This window comes from Lactuca saligna, chromosome 9 (assembly GCF_052625555.1).
Source record: "Lactuca saligna cultivar CGN05327 chromosome 9, ASM5262555v1, whole genome shotgun sequence".
NCBI lineage: Eukaryota > Viridiplantae > Streptophyta > Magnoliopsida > Asterales > Asteraceae > Lactuca > Lactuca saligna.
In genome coordinates, this window is record NC_136425.1 from 114,556,973 (window position 1) to 114,572,851 (window position 15,879).

The window sequence follows — 15,879 nt, forward strand, 5'->3', positions numbered from 1 at the left end:
TAGCATACTATTTCAATATTCAAAATTTTACATTACAACATCAAAAACATAAAGGTATTTGGACTTACTTTAGTTTGATTGTCTTCCATGGAACCAATCTAATTTTCATTAACCATTGAAGAGGAGAGGAAAGTTTGTTGTCTATTAGAGAGGAACATATTAGTAAGGGTTTGTTGTGTAACAGTGGAATGCCATGGAGATTTGGACAGTAGAGGTTGAACCAAAAAAAAAAAAAAAAAATCAACACCGTCGTATTAAAGAGCACTAAGTTTTTTTATTTTTTTTTTTATTTTTATTTTTTTTGTAACTAGTTGTGAGATCCATGTATTACGTGAGTTAATTTTTTTTAAAAAAAAAGTTAAATATAAATATCATAATATTTGAGAACTTTAAATTTATAAGAAAATAAGAAAAATAATGAATTATTATAATCGATATGTTTTTTTTATCTTTTAAATTTAAATAAATAAAAGAAATTAATGAGCTTTAATTTGGAAAATTTTGAAATTAAAAGGTAAGTTCATTAATGAAATTGAAATCCATTTATTATTATATTTATTGCAATTATGACATTAAAATATTATGTGAAATTTAATAAAATAGAAAAACTCATAAAATGAGTTGTGGAAAAAAAATTAATTCAAAATTGTTACAAAATAAGTTATGGACTTAGACACCTTATCCAACATCTTATCCCATGAGTTCGATCTTAAATCTAAGTAAACTCAAAATCATAGCACTTGTGGTTCCACTCGTTTGTAGACTTGTCTAGAATCCATGATACGATAAATCATTTGATTGAAAATGTAAATGTAGTCATGAAATGCGCCTGCTTAGTCAAGATTCCCCTAATAAATATTCAAGTGCATTACAAAGTTGTACATGTATGAATAATGTCCTTTCGTAGGTTATGTTTTGAAGAGAAGCAAAAATGAATCTCATAAAGTCATTAATATCAGTAGGAGATGATGTGAGATTTGTTGTAAATGAGTAAAGGGAAAATGAATCAGGAGGGTAACCAACTCTTGCGTTTGTTCTCATTTGGTCCCTTTCCTTTTTTTTTGTACTCAATATACCATCGAACTTGTTGTTTGTGTTCACCATAACCCTTTGACCGGCTATCACAGGTCAAAAGCCGGTCAAAAGGGCTATGGTAAACACCAACAACAAGTTCAATGGTATATTGAATACAAAAAAAAAAGGACCAAATGAATACAAACGCAAAAGTTAATTACCCTCAAGAGTCATTTTCCCTATATAATATAATAGTAAATAATTACGAATGTTTGGTTTTTTTTTTTTTTTTTTTTTTATTTTTTTTTTTTTATTTATACATTTTGGTGAGACTTTATGTCAATTTCAACCACATTATCTATATATTAATTAATAATTCAATAAACTTTTATTTTCATATTTTCTTATTTTTTCTTGTAACATTAATTTATAATTCTATAAAAACTCCATAACATTAATTAATAGTTCAAAATCATTATCTATATATTTTAACTTTAAACTTATCTTGATATATATAAACAATGTGAAAATATTTTCCAGTACGGTCCGGGTTAAATCCCGTATTTCGAGTTTGGTCCGGTCCAAACCCGAAACCCGATTAATGGTAAAAACAAAACCCGAAAATCGGTCCACTAATATGGTTATCCGGTTCGGTCTAGGTCTGGTCCTGGTTGTTTTTTTTTTTTTTTTTTTTTTTTTTTTTTTTTTTTTTTTCCTGGTTCGGTCTAGTCGAACGGGCTGTATGCTCATCCCTACTATTATCACGTGCTTTTTTATGTTGGATTTCAAAATCAAAACATGCTAATGTAGCCTACCATCTAGTAAACATTTTTTTAGAGACGTCATGTTTAAAATCTTTATTAAACATAAATTTAACTGCTTGGCAGTTTGTTTTTTTTATAATAAAATGTTGATTATATAGATCATCTTGAAATTTAAGAATACACTTTACTAATGCTAGAATTTCTATAGCAATAGTAGAATACTTCATTTGACTATGAGTATAAAAGCTCACTAAAAACTCTAGTTTATTTTCTGGATGGATTTGTTTTAAATTCCTCCAAATTCTATTTCTCAACTATTTTTTTTCCAATTTGGGTTAGCTAAAGACAAACATGGTAAAGTTTATTACTTTATCTTTTATTTTTTTAACAGCTTAAGTATGATCATTAGTCCGTGAACAAGGATTCTTTTTTAATCTATCATATAAGATAACACTATCAGCTGATAAATCTTTGTAAAATGATGAAATATAATTTAAACATCCTAAAATTCTTTGTAATTGAGTTTTATCTTTTATTTCATCCAAAAAAATTCAACAAAATCCATACTTCTTTGTATTGGGATAACCTATCCCTTTTCAATATTGTGACCTAAAATATTACTTTTGTTTGAAATAAAGATATTTTTGATTGTGATATAACCAACCCATTTTTTATCATTATTGTTTCAAATAAAGATAAATGTTTAAAATATGCTTCACTATTTTTTTTTAAAATATTAAGAAATTATCAATATATATATATATATATATATATATATATATATATATATATATATATATATATATATATATATATATAATGACTATAAGGATTGAATATATCATTCATGATATTTTGAAATTTTGAAGGGTCATTTTTTAAATCAAATGACATGACATTCCATTCATATTGACCAAAAGGAATGTTAAAGACAATTTTATATATGTCATTTTTATCAATTAGAATGTACTAATAGCCTAGTTTTAAATTAAATTTCGAAAATATCAAGGAACCATGTAAACGATCTAATAAATCTTTTTATTAGGTACGGGATACATAATCCATTTTAAGACTTTATTTAGAGGTTTATAATTTATAACCAATCTTGGTACTCCTCTTTCTTGTTCTGCATGTTTATTAACATGAAAGGTAATACATGACCATGAAGATTCAAAAGATTTTATTAATTTTTTATCTAATAAAGAAATTATTTCTTTTTTTACTCATACCTAAATATGCATGATTCATTTGACATGGTCTTGTCTTTGTAGGAATTCGTTTTACATCAAAATTTTCCTCATATGAAAGAGTAACTATATGTTTTTTCATTTCCCAAAAAATATTAGGATGATTATTACAATATTAGCAGAAATTTGATTTGCAAAAAATTTAATATTTTCTTTTAATTTTGGTTTTCTTAGTCGTCCATCTATCTAAACAACCATGTTTTAAGGAAATTTATTTGATTTTTCTTTAAATCTATTTCATTTATCCAAATAGAATATTGATCAGAAATAAAATTTAAAATAATAGGTTGATTCTTATAAGAACTTATAATTTTATTTGTATCTACAGCTATTGGTAGAATCATTTCCACAAAAAGATTATCTGGAATCATCTTAATACTAGACATATTTTTTATAAATAAATTTACAGGTATATATATATATATATATATATATATATATATATATATATATATATATATATATATATATTATGTGTACAGATTTTTGTGTTTGTTAGTTTATATCTAATATCCAATTTGGTACTTAATACTTCTCTTAAAGTATGTGTAAAATTTTGGAAATATTTAGTAGGTATTAGTCCTTCCTGCATACAATTAAGATTTGCTCTATTATAGATTAAGATTATAACTTCTCTTTGATAATTATAAGTAACAAATAAATTACTCATAACATGTCATTTTCTAGAAATTATTAATTCCATAGATTGAAGAAATTTATTATCAGTGTTAGTATTAACATCAGACTCACAATCTTGTTTATCCCAATATTTAATTTTTCCAACTTGTTTAGACGATGATTACTTATAACTCAGTCATTTTTTATTTTGGATATATCCTGTTTTAATGATTGAATTTCAGTTTGTAAATCTTGTATTGTAGGCACATTTTTTTAAAGCTTTATTTTTTCTTTCTTTTAACATATCATGTATTTATTTCATAGAGTAAATCCCTACTTCCTCAATTCTTGTTCTTTAGTATTCATAATTGATGATCCATATCACAAGAACATTGTTCTAAATTTTCAAATTTACAATTAAATTCTTTAGATTCTGAAGAACTATCATAATCATATTCTACTATATTTTCATATCATAATCATTATCTGAAATATCTTCTTCATCTAAAGAATTATCAATCAAACTTATTAACTGAGCTTTTATATCTTCACCTATATCCAGATTATTAATTTGTTTTTAATTGTTTACACATGTACTTATTATTAGCATAATGTCCTATTTTTACCACATTTAAATCAAGTAGGTTTTTTTTTTTTGAAATTTCTTTTTTATGTGCTTATCTTTTTTATTATAATTATTTTATCTTTTTTTTTAAATTCTTTTTCTATTTAAACTCTTTTTTATATTTCTTTTTAGTCTTATAAGTATTTACCCATCCCAAACTGATCACAAAATTCTCGTAATTTTTTTTTCTCATTTAAATGTTGAGTCTTAAATTGATGATTAAGTTTTATTTCATTACATAAGGTTAAACATTCTCGTATGCAAGTACCTATTAAATTTACATACGTATAGTTTTCATAAGAAATATTATTATCTATTCTTAATTGGTTTTTAACTCTCTTTGCAAATAGAATAGGTAATCCATCTATAAATTTGGATTTCCAATAAATATTATTACAATCTTTAAGTTCGACTACCCTACATAAAAAGTATCTTTATACCATCTAAATGAGGTAAGATTTTACAAAAGAATCCATTTAATAAAGTATGAATATTTTCATAATTATCTGACCATCTTCCTATAAAATGGTCTATTATAGTATAGGTAAGAGTATAGACCACATTAGGAGTGCTTATTCCATTTTATGTCTTTACATTATTAAGAATAACAGGTTGTTTTTGTTGGATTAGTGTCTAAGTCCATAATTATTTTGGTATGTACTTGACCCGATTATGAGCATCGTCCTTTTGGGTTGCCTTCACTATAGCAACTTGTAGGATGAATTAAGGAGAGAAAGGTTTAATTATGATTTATTAATATATTACAAGTATAATATATTAAATGAGAAATCATATTATTTAATTAATATAGTCAAGAATTAATTTTGTGGCTAAAAGAGATTAACTAAATTAAGGGGACTAATATTTTAATTATAAGATAGTTACAAAGTTGGGCTTAGGATCCATTAGATGGAAATGGGTGAATTTTATATGGAGGTCCATAAAGAAATCGTCCAAAGGCCTTCTGGAATGGTACATTGGACTACTTAAGGCCTAAGTAGTCAGATTAGGGTTTCCTAGTTGAAAACCCTATTAGCATGCATATATAAATGACCCCTATGGCCCCAAAAATGTGGCTAAGACTTCCATTAGGGTTTCTAGACGTTTTTAGGTGCTTCTCCACTTCTTCTCTTCATCCTTGTTGTTCTTGGTGTTTGTGACTCCATTAGAGGTGCAACACTTGAGGCACTAAGCTTTCTGAAGCTAAGGAATTGATTGTTATTGCTACATAACAATCAAGGTATGATCTAAACCCTAGTTTATATGTTAATTTGATTACTTGTATGCTAGATCTAGGGTTTGTAAGTCTTGGAAGTTTATTGCATGTTCAAAGTAGAAAAACTAGATCCAAACAATTAGGGTTGCATGAACACCATAGGATTGATGTTATGCTGAAAACCCATTAGTGGTATCTGAGCCTAGGTCGTTTTTCTATTGAATAGATGCAAAATTAAACTGCCAAAAATCAGAAAATCGAAAGTTTTTGCTATATGGAGCAAGAACTTAGATGCTCAAACCCCTTAGATGAATTTAGAGTTTACATGACTCAATACAGTTCAAATCACAGCAGGACCCGATTTGTTCATCATACTCGACGAGTCTAGTCTTGTTTGCCAGATTATGAGTTTTGATGTTTTCTTTGTTTGTCGTTTGTGTTGTTTGTGTTATTTTGCAGGAACATGTTTTTCAGAAGGGGTCAGAGCTCCCGTGGGAACCAAGAATCCTATCCTTGATTAAAGTTCCCACGAATCAATTACGAATCAACAATGAAGAAGTGGAGGAAGAAGTTGGAAGAGTTGAAAAAAAAGGAAATATATGTCCCAAATGCAATTGATTCGGAGTGGCTTGGATGAGTGCGTTATGAGGAAGAATTAGCCCCTTATTTGGTCAAAGCATTCATGCATAATGGGGTGTCAATAACCTGTGACAGATGGAACCGGTTATTCAAAATTCAAGAACCGATGTACCAAGAATTTTTCTCCACCATTTCTTTTCATGGAGAAAATGTTTATTATAGTCCGGGGAATATTGCATTTTGTCTCCGTGGGGAATACCTCCATTGTAGTATGGTGGAGCTGGCCTAGAGGTTGGGAATTTATGACCAACAATTGGTCAACACCAGTGCGTTCGGTACTTTTCTTGAACATTTTCATCAAGTATTTCCGGATGGTATCAAGGGTTCTATTTGAGGGAGCACTATTGCTAATAAGGTTTATATCCCCGAGTCTAATCAAGTGGGGAGTATCAGATCACCCACCCACCAGCTAATTCATCGACTCATCTCAAGTACGATCAACATGTGGAAAGACGACGACAAGGTTCCTAACCTTGATGTGTTCTATTTGTGGACTATTATCACTCCAAATACTTTTTGCAGTCTCCTATATTGCATGGCATCCTATTTATCCGATGGAGCAGTCAAGGATAGGAAGACCTCCAAAATTAATGGCAGGATGTTTGTGACCCGCCTAGCAAGGTCGTATGGGTTGATGAACGCGGGGGCATGGGATATGTTGACAGAGGTTCCGACCCCTCGTTTTATATTTTGCTTTATAGGAGGGCAAGGATAATTGAAGATTTTGGTGGAGGAAACTTTTCCATTCCTCATGATGATCCGGTGGTAGCACCTGAGGAGCAGGATAGACGGGTAATAAGACACCAATGAGAAGCCCATGATGAGTCACTAGTAATCCCGGTTGATGATGAAGTACCAATGGATTGGTACAATGTTGAGTTGTGCCGGTTACAAAATGATTTGGTTAAGGGGATCAATTTTAGCAACCAATCACACATCCAAATGTTTAATCGCTTCCAACTTCCGCACATTGATGGAGGAAATTATCAATATATTCACACATAGGAGGAGCGGATAGATGCGAGAAGAAGCGGAGCAAGTGGAAGCGGAGCGCGGAATGATGATGATGATGATGATGATAAAGAGGATGAGAGGTAGAAGATGATTGAATGATCCTATTTATTTGGTTGCTGAAAACAATTTTTATTTTTTTGTTTGCTTTTGTTTGGACAAGTAGTTTAGGATTTATTTTTGGTGTGTTTATCCTTTTTATTACATGTTTGTTTTAGTCTTTTCAGAATTTGGAAAAAGGGTTTGCATACAAAGGGTCTCGGGAGTGATAGAAGTGTCGAGTCTAGGTGAGAGAGAATGGAGTCCGAGTTTAGAGTCCGGTCAAGAAAAGAGTTAGAATTTGTTTGAATACTGAAGGAAAAAATGGGAGAGTCTCAAGTGGCCAGTTTCCAATCACATCATAATTAACTTTGGAGCAGAATATGAAATTTTCCACCCAACGGTGAACTCGCCGAGTGCACTTACTGACTCGATGAGTCCCAGTGTAATTTCACAGATTCTACCTTTTTGTGCTACAACTAGGCTAGTCACCTACCGCACTCGACGATTTGATACGTATTTCACCTCTCAAGCTTATGATTTAATGATTATTTCACATGGCAATTGGTTGCACTTTTAAAGATCAATTCCTGAAGATTTCCAAGAATCTTTCTTGCATTTTTAGAGCTATGAACCACACGAGATTTGACTCCCGAGATATGGATGAGCTGTTCTCATGTCTAAAGTAAATTGAATATGGAGCTTTCAATGTCAAAGATCAACCTCGCGACTACTATCCCATGGGAGTTTGTTCCAATTCCCTCTTTGCTTTTTTGTTTTTCTTTATCATGTATAGCATGCAATGGGGACATTGCATGAATTAAGTGTGGGGTAGGGGGTTGATTACATTAGATAACTTAGGATCTTAATTTAGGCTTAATTTAAAAAAAATATTGCATTAAATTGCTAGGATTAATTCAAAAAATTATGGTAAAAGCAATTAGGATTCATGCTAGTATTAAGTTTTATGATTCTATAAGGACCCAAATGTTTAGTTGAGCCAATATACGTTATAATGCATTTGTGGTCTCTCTTATTCTAATGAAATCATAGAACGAAAACACAACCTCGCTTAGTTTGAGGGTCGCAATATGTTTAGCATCGTGTACTAGAAATCTATCATGGAAGGCTTGCATCTTAACCAATAAGGGTTGAAGTTAAGCACCCCTACTTAAGCATGTAGGATTTTAGTGAAAAAAAAGTGAGATATAGATGTAAAGAAAAAAAAAGAGAAATTACCAAAAACTTGAAGAATGTTTGGAGCTATCAAGTTTAAATTTTGAAGATCAATAATTCTAAAGAAATTCAAAAGTTGAAGATACCAAAACTCACACAAAAAGGTAATGAATTCAAAGTACAGATTGAAGATCAAATATCAAAGAAAGTGAAGAATTCAAGAGCTCCATTGTGGTATCTAAAAGTTTTAATTCTCTAGATTATGTATGCTTGGGTAGCTTTACAAAAATACCTTGAGGTTAAGAAAGTTTTCTGAGGATTGATTTAGAGGGATGCATAAAATGAGTGTTGTTTAAAAGCAGTGGGCAAGTGTTTATGAGGATTGTGAGTATTTAGAGTATGGGGGTTGCTTAGGAAAAATTTTAGACACAAATGCATGCATTGAGGTCTTGGAAAAATGGTTGGATTTAATTAGGAATGTTTTATGTGATGTTAGTATTTTTAAAATTCAGTTTTGCTTGGGGGCAGGCAAAAGTCAAGTGTGGGGTAATTTGATATGTGCGTATTTAGTCATATATTTTGTATAGAATATTAATACTTTTTGGCTAATTTAATGAAATTATGGAACAAAAGATTCTTAATTACGTTTAAATTGTATTTTCAGTTCAAAAGAGGTGCTCGGAAGTAAAAGGAAGCAGGAGAAGCTATCGGGAGCTTGGGAATCAAAGAAAGAAGAAAAGAGCCAAAAACCAAGAAGTACTCGATGAGTTGACCCTAGACTCGACGAGTTCCCACGAACATTCTCGAAGCAGAAGAGTCCTTGCCTTGCCGTACACGGGGATTTAATGAGGGACTCGACGAGTCAATCCCTGGACTCGGCGAGTTGCCCTAATCTATAAAAAGAGTCTTTCAGATCGATTCCGGAGTTTTTAGAGAAACCCTTGGAGGAAAGCTGCGACTAGAAGACCTGCTAAGGTGTTGGAAGTTAGAGAATCAGCCTTAGATCCAATTGTGAGAAGAATCAAGGCAAATTCAAGTCCATTCTTACTTATTCTTTAAGTTGAACTATGTTTGAGTTACTTGATTTCGTTTTTGATCTTAGTTTTACTATAATCATGAGCTAGAACTATTATCTTCTGTTTAGGATAGATGACTTTATGATTATGGTACGATTTTATGGTTGGATTACTTTAATTTTGTGATTATGTTTTGTTAAGCTTGTTAAAGAACCTTATGTGTTAATTATAACTATTCTTCTGTTAACTAACCAATATATTAAGTTGTATGACCATCTCTTAATTGCTAATCTCTTATGATTTATGTGAAAACATTGTTATATGCCTGGGAATAGCGAACGTGAAACTAGGGTTAATAAAGAATAGGTAAGTCAATGTGTGAGCTTGTGTGACGAACCATCAACAACAGGTTGATTGAACGACCAATTTAATTAACCACTACAAGTCTTACTTAACCCGAATCAATAAACTAGAAAATCTGTTAATTTAACCAACTAGCCACTGTTTGAATGATTTATTTCTAAGGATTAGTAATAGCGAACGTGAACCTAATCACACTAATCGGTAGCCAATGAATAGTTAATTCATTGCACTTGCCATAAAATCACCCATAGGAATAAAGGATTCAAACCTAAATTGAAGTCTTCTTTATTATTGAATTTAGTTGATCTTTGCTTGCTTAGTTGGTAGTTTAAATTTTAGTTAATTGTTTAAGTTTCTAGTCTTGCAAAACTAGAGAAAACCCTTCCTTTTATTATTTTCTTTTTTTAGATAATTCTAGTAGTTAGTTTAATTCGTCGTTCCCTATGTTCGATACCCTACTTGCTTAATTATACCACCAATTGACAGGTACATTGCCTTTTGTGTGTCAAATTTATATTTAAAAAGTAGGATTAAAACTAGTTGGTTTCACACACATCAGTGACCATTCTTGGGCACAAAGTTGTCAGTTCATTAAATCGAGCAGTGTAGGTGGCAATGTCAAAGACCTTCATGGAGTGTTCCCACATCTCTTGTTCTAGTTTCTGCATCTCGCTCCTTGGATAGTATTCCTCGAGCATCATTGCATTCAGGTCCTCCCAACTCATGGAGTTGGCAACAGCTAGAGTCAAAGTTTTAACATGGTCGTTCCACTACATCAAGGCTGAGTTCGCAAATGTGCATGCGGCATATTTGACCTTGAACTCGTCTAGGCAGGTGCAGATTTCAAAGATGGACTCTCTTTTCTCGAACCATCTTGTCAAAGTAACAAACCCGCCATCACCATGGTACGTCCCGGGCTTGCATTTCATGAATTCTTTGTATGAGCACATCCGTTGGTGCCCTTGGGTTTCTACCTGATTTGGGCCATGTTGTCAGTCCCGTTTCTGCCTCTGTTGTTGTTACTGCTGATTTGGGCCACAACGGCTATTACGGCAGCCTGGAACACAGTAGAATCTATTTGTGAAGGTGGTGGCGGTGGTGGGGATGATGGTGTGTTGTTCTTGCGCCTGTTTGACTTCCTTGGTGGCATACTTCTTCCATAAATTGTAAAGGTGGAATGACGATAAGTTTTGAGAAGTGTTATGAACAAATGAAAATAACTATAAGTAAACAATTGCATAATAAGTAGCAACACCCAAGGAAATAAAATTCATACCCATTTCATTGATAATATGGTTCTAGTACATAATTTTGTGAAAATTAACCTTTAAGAAGGTCTAAAAAAAAGAGTAGCACTAACGCTTACTAGTAAATAAAATCAAGACACGAGTAGCATAAGCCTTACTCACATCGGATAGTCTCCTGTGGGCCATAAGATGAAGTTGAGGTGCCTTGTATATCGGCTATCCGAAGCTCAGCTGCAATTACCCTCTACTCGAGAGCCGAGTGCCTCTCTTGGTACTCTCTCACTTCCGCTCGAGCGGTGGTAAGGTCCTCGTGGAGGCTGTCAATGAGGTGACATGTCCGAGGGTAGTCCCTCTCCAGAAATCGGGCCCGTGCGTTAGTGGCCTTAACAGCGGCCCTTAGCTCCATGATCTGATTCGTCGATGCCCTAGTCTGATCCCCAAGGTGTGAGATTCGTTGAACCATAAGAGGGAGGGCCATGTCTGCCACTCCACCATGGATGAGGTTATAGAAACCTTGTTGCATGTTGTAGGGTGAGTGTTGGTTTTGCTGCCTGCTCCACCTCTCCAGGTTATCTGCCCAACAGGACGTGGGTACCTGGTAACCCATCCAATTTGCGTGAACCTGGGCAATGTAGGGTAGATTAATGACTTTCGAATATGTGTTCGAGTCCTCCTCGTCCTCTTCTTCATCCTCTTCTTCCTCTTCCTATGGATCCTCTTCGGGTTCTCTTCCATTTGTTCCTCAGGATCCTCTTTGGGATCCCCTTCGACCCACCCACCATTTCCTTGGTAAGGGAAATAGACGTCTCCGGACATGTGAAATCTTGCCATGATGTCTGTGTGAGAATAGAGATATGATAAATACATGAAGGGTTTAAGTGTATGATCCTATAGTATCTAAAATACTCCCTTAGTATTTTAATTCTTTATGTTTGATTCTAGAGTTTCTTGGTATATAGGGTTGGTAAGTTTTAGATTTTTTGCCCACCGCGACCATTCCTAAACACATGTTGGTCATATCTCGTATAATATAGTTGATCAATCTATATTTATCTCAAATATAATTACGTAACTATCTAGGCTTAACCGCAACGTCCAACTTATCTAAACACTTTTATATGGTTCTTATTACGACACTGTTCTGGTATGCATGCAGGTATGTATACTTTTATAAAAATACTTATATTTTAAAAGTACACTTTTAGTCAGGGTGTTTTAGTCCCATTGTATTTATAGTGGTATATCTTACATGGGTTGATATACTTAGTTCACTATAAAAAATGCTTTGATACCAATCTGTCACACCCTCAAACCAGAACGGCGGAAACGTTTGGGGGCGGATGACTTCATGTACAATATCATAACAATTGAATAATAGAGATCAAAGCATTACAACCATTTTATTGAATATTTAATAAGTTACGTTGTGCTTAAAATATTGTTTACATAATATCAAGTGCATATCAAATGAATAACGTGATGCGACAACGTCCCATACACTAAAAACTTTTTTGGTTACCTATTTACTGATTTCCCAAGAATACAAGGGATTTTGAAAAGTGTCAACAATTAAGTTGGTGAATTCATAATCGTTTTGTATGAGAAGAATTTGTAACTATTTTGAGTAAGATGATAGTGTATACTTCCAGAAAATCCGATATTTTCTTTATAAATGAGTTGTAAGTCTTGAATCCCAATACTAAAAATGTAAGTAAAATTGTACTGATAAATGGAGTTATGAAGTTTTATCTTTATATAAAACTACTTGAATTTATGTTAACCCCTAAATCAAATGTGTTGTCGATACCCTATGTGAGTTATTATAACCATACTAATGCGACTAGTTGCCTGAAGGATGTGCTTCGGACGTCGGAACTGTTACGACATTTGTCACCCTAGACTGGTCGGTCTAACTGTAGCTAACAGCTGAGGTATGTGGTTGTCAATCCCGTATAGATCTGTACGCAATTGTCATGCTCTCCCTACAAGAGAATCTGGTTATAATGCAGGTCTTAGTATGTGTATTCTGGTAGGTACGGTGAAGCCAAATGTCTCACAAATAGTATCAATCGATTAATATGAACTGAAAACTCCTTTTTCTTGTAAATGAAATAATTATACCTCTAAATAATTATATGTTTCTTCTGAAATGATTGTATAGTTTTGTGACTCCAAACTATACCAATTATAGTTTATCATGTTTGTTTGTTAAGAAAATTTATATAATCATTTATGTAAATACACAGCAATCATCTTGCCTTGTTTCAAAATGTAAGGTCAAACATCATATCTTTGGGTTGTAACCCAAAATATAGTGAAATAACTAGAATGACATCCTTTTGTTATAAAAGCTATATTTTGGTAAAAAGCTTCCAAAAACCTTGTAGTTTTTCAAATCATCATTTTTCTCATGATTTTTATAACATAGATCATGTTTTGTTTTTGTTGGATTTGCATTTCAAAACTAATATATCATAAATAATTGTATAAAATCTAGTAATAACCATATCTCATGCAGATAATATCTTATTTTTAACATAAAGATGAAACATTGTAAGTATTTGTGTGGCAAACCAAGTTTTTATTGTATCCCCCCCCCCCCCCCAACCCTCAAAACATGAAAAACTTGAAAAATGTGGGGGTAAGAACTCACCTTGAGGGGATTTGTGGGTTTTTTTGAAGAGATGGTGTGAAGATTTCCAAGACTAAACTCCTGAATGGGGTTGATGAACTCTTTGAAGATGATATTACCCTAAGAGTTTTAACACATAATAATGTGTGTAAATATAATGAAACCAGTGTAAATGTGTGTAAAAACACTAGATTAGTGAGATAAACTTACCAAAAATCTAAGAATAATCTTGGAGGAATTTATTTAGAAAGAGATTGAACGTGTTATTTGAGAGAACACATAGTAATCTTTAGTGAAAATGGAATGGGTGGGGGTTTGTGGACATTATGTCGTTGTTAAAGAGGGAAGGAAATGATTTGACGGTTGCTTAGTTGCTTGTTGAATATTACATGGGATATTGTTGGGTATTTGGTTTGATGTATGCTGGTTATAGTTTACATGGGAAAAAGGTGAAGCATCAAGTCATAAAGTCAACTCCTTTTCTCTTTATTCCCACCGAAATCCCTTCCAAAACCCACTAAAATCACATGTGATTTTGACCCTATGTGATTTCGTTCTTGGGTGATTCCGGCCTAGGTGTGTTCTAGGCTTGTGATTTCACTTTTGGCACTACTTTCTAAAGGGAGATTTCGATTTGGCATGGGATTTGGGTCCTTAGTATGATTTCGGTTTTGGTGTCACCCACCAAAGGGTGATTTCGGCCCTAGCTTATTGACTTTCAAGGTTCATTACAAACATGGTTTTCAATATATATATATATATATATATGTGTGTGTGTGTGTGTGTGTGTATATATATATATATATATATATATATATATATATAATACAAAGGATACCCTTTTGGCCTTCACAAATTTTATTGCAAAAAATTACGTTGTGAATTCACTTGTACACGGTGACAATTTAGGCCTTCCTTGTTCCAAAACTTTTCCAATTGTCACATCTCAGATACGAGGGTTGAGTCCACGACTGATTTGGGCAGTGTGTCGGATGTACGAGATTTTTGGGATGTCTTTCCCGAGGAGTTTCCTGGGGTGCCTTCGGAGAGACAGGTAGAGTTTTACATTGATTTGGTGTCAAGTGCCGCTCTAGTAGCAAAGGCACCATATCGGATAGCTCCGCCGGAGATGCAGGAGCTGTCTACCCAGCTTCAGGAGCTTCTAGACTGAGGGTTTATCTATCCGAGCAGCTCTCCATGAGGAGCACCAATCCTGTTTGTAAAGAACAAGGACAGGCCACACATTATGTACATCGATTATCGGGGGCTGAACAAGCTAACAATGAAAAACCATTATCCACTTCCGAGGATCGATAAATTATTCGATTAGTGTCAGGGTGCATCTTGGTTTTCTAAGATTGATCTTCGGTCAGGGTACCATCAGATGAGGATTAGGGATGAGGATATATCGAAGACAACTTTTAGGACTCGATATGGTCACTATGAGTTTGTGGTGATGCCATTCGGGATCACCAATGCCCCAACAACGTTCATGGACCTCATGAACAAGGTGTGTAGGTCGATGTTGGGTTGGTCTGTGATTGATTTTATCGATGATATATTGGTCTATTCTAATACCAAGGAGCAGCACGAGCAACATTTGAGAGAGGTATTGGAGACACTGAAGACATAAAAGCTTTATGCCAAGTTCTCAAAGTTTGATTTCTGGTTGCGTGAGGTGCAATTTTTTGGGGCATATCATCAACCAAGAGGGTATTTGTCACACCCCAAAACCGAGAACTGCGGAATACGTTCTGGGGTGGAGGATGTCATTTACAGTATCATAACAATTGCATAATATTAAAAACAAGCGACAACAACCATTGCATTAATATAGTGATTTTTAAATACAAACATGTTTTGTACAGTTAATAGACACCAAAAGTATAACAAAAATAAAAGATGGGTCTTGTATATGCTCCATCTTCTCAAAAGCTGCACCAGTACCTATCTATCTTTGACCCGAGGATACAAGTTATTTTGAAAACGAGTATCAGCATAAAGCTGGTGAGTTCATAAGAATTTAGTGTCATTTCTTGTATAAAAGTGTTTACAATCAGGTAATATAAAAGCTGAAATAAATGTTGAGAGTAGTAGAAATCCCTAGAAAATCCTATATTTTCCAGGATGGTATATTTGTAAGTTAAATCCTTTGAGTGTGTAAAAGTATTTTCATTGAAACTTTCAGTGTTAGAAATAAGGTAATAAATTTCATACAAGTAACGTAGATGAGTAAAAGTATTGTTGGTTGATTGTAGTAGTGTTGCAACTT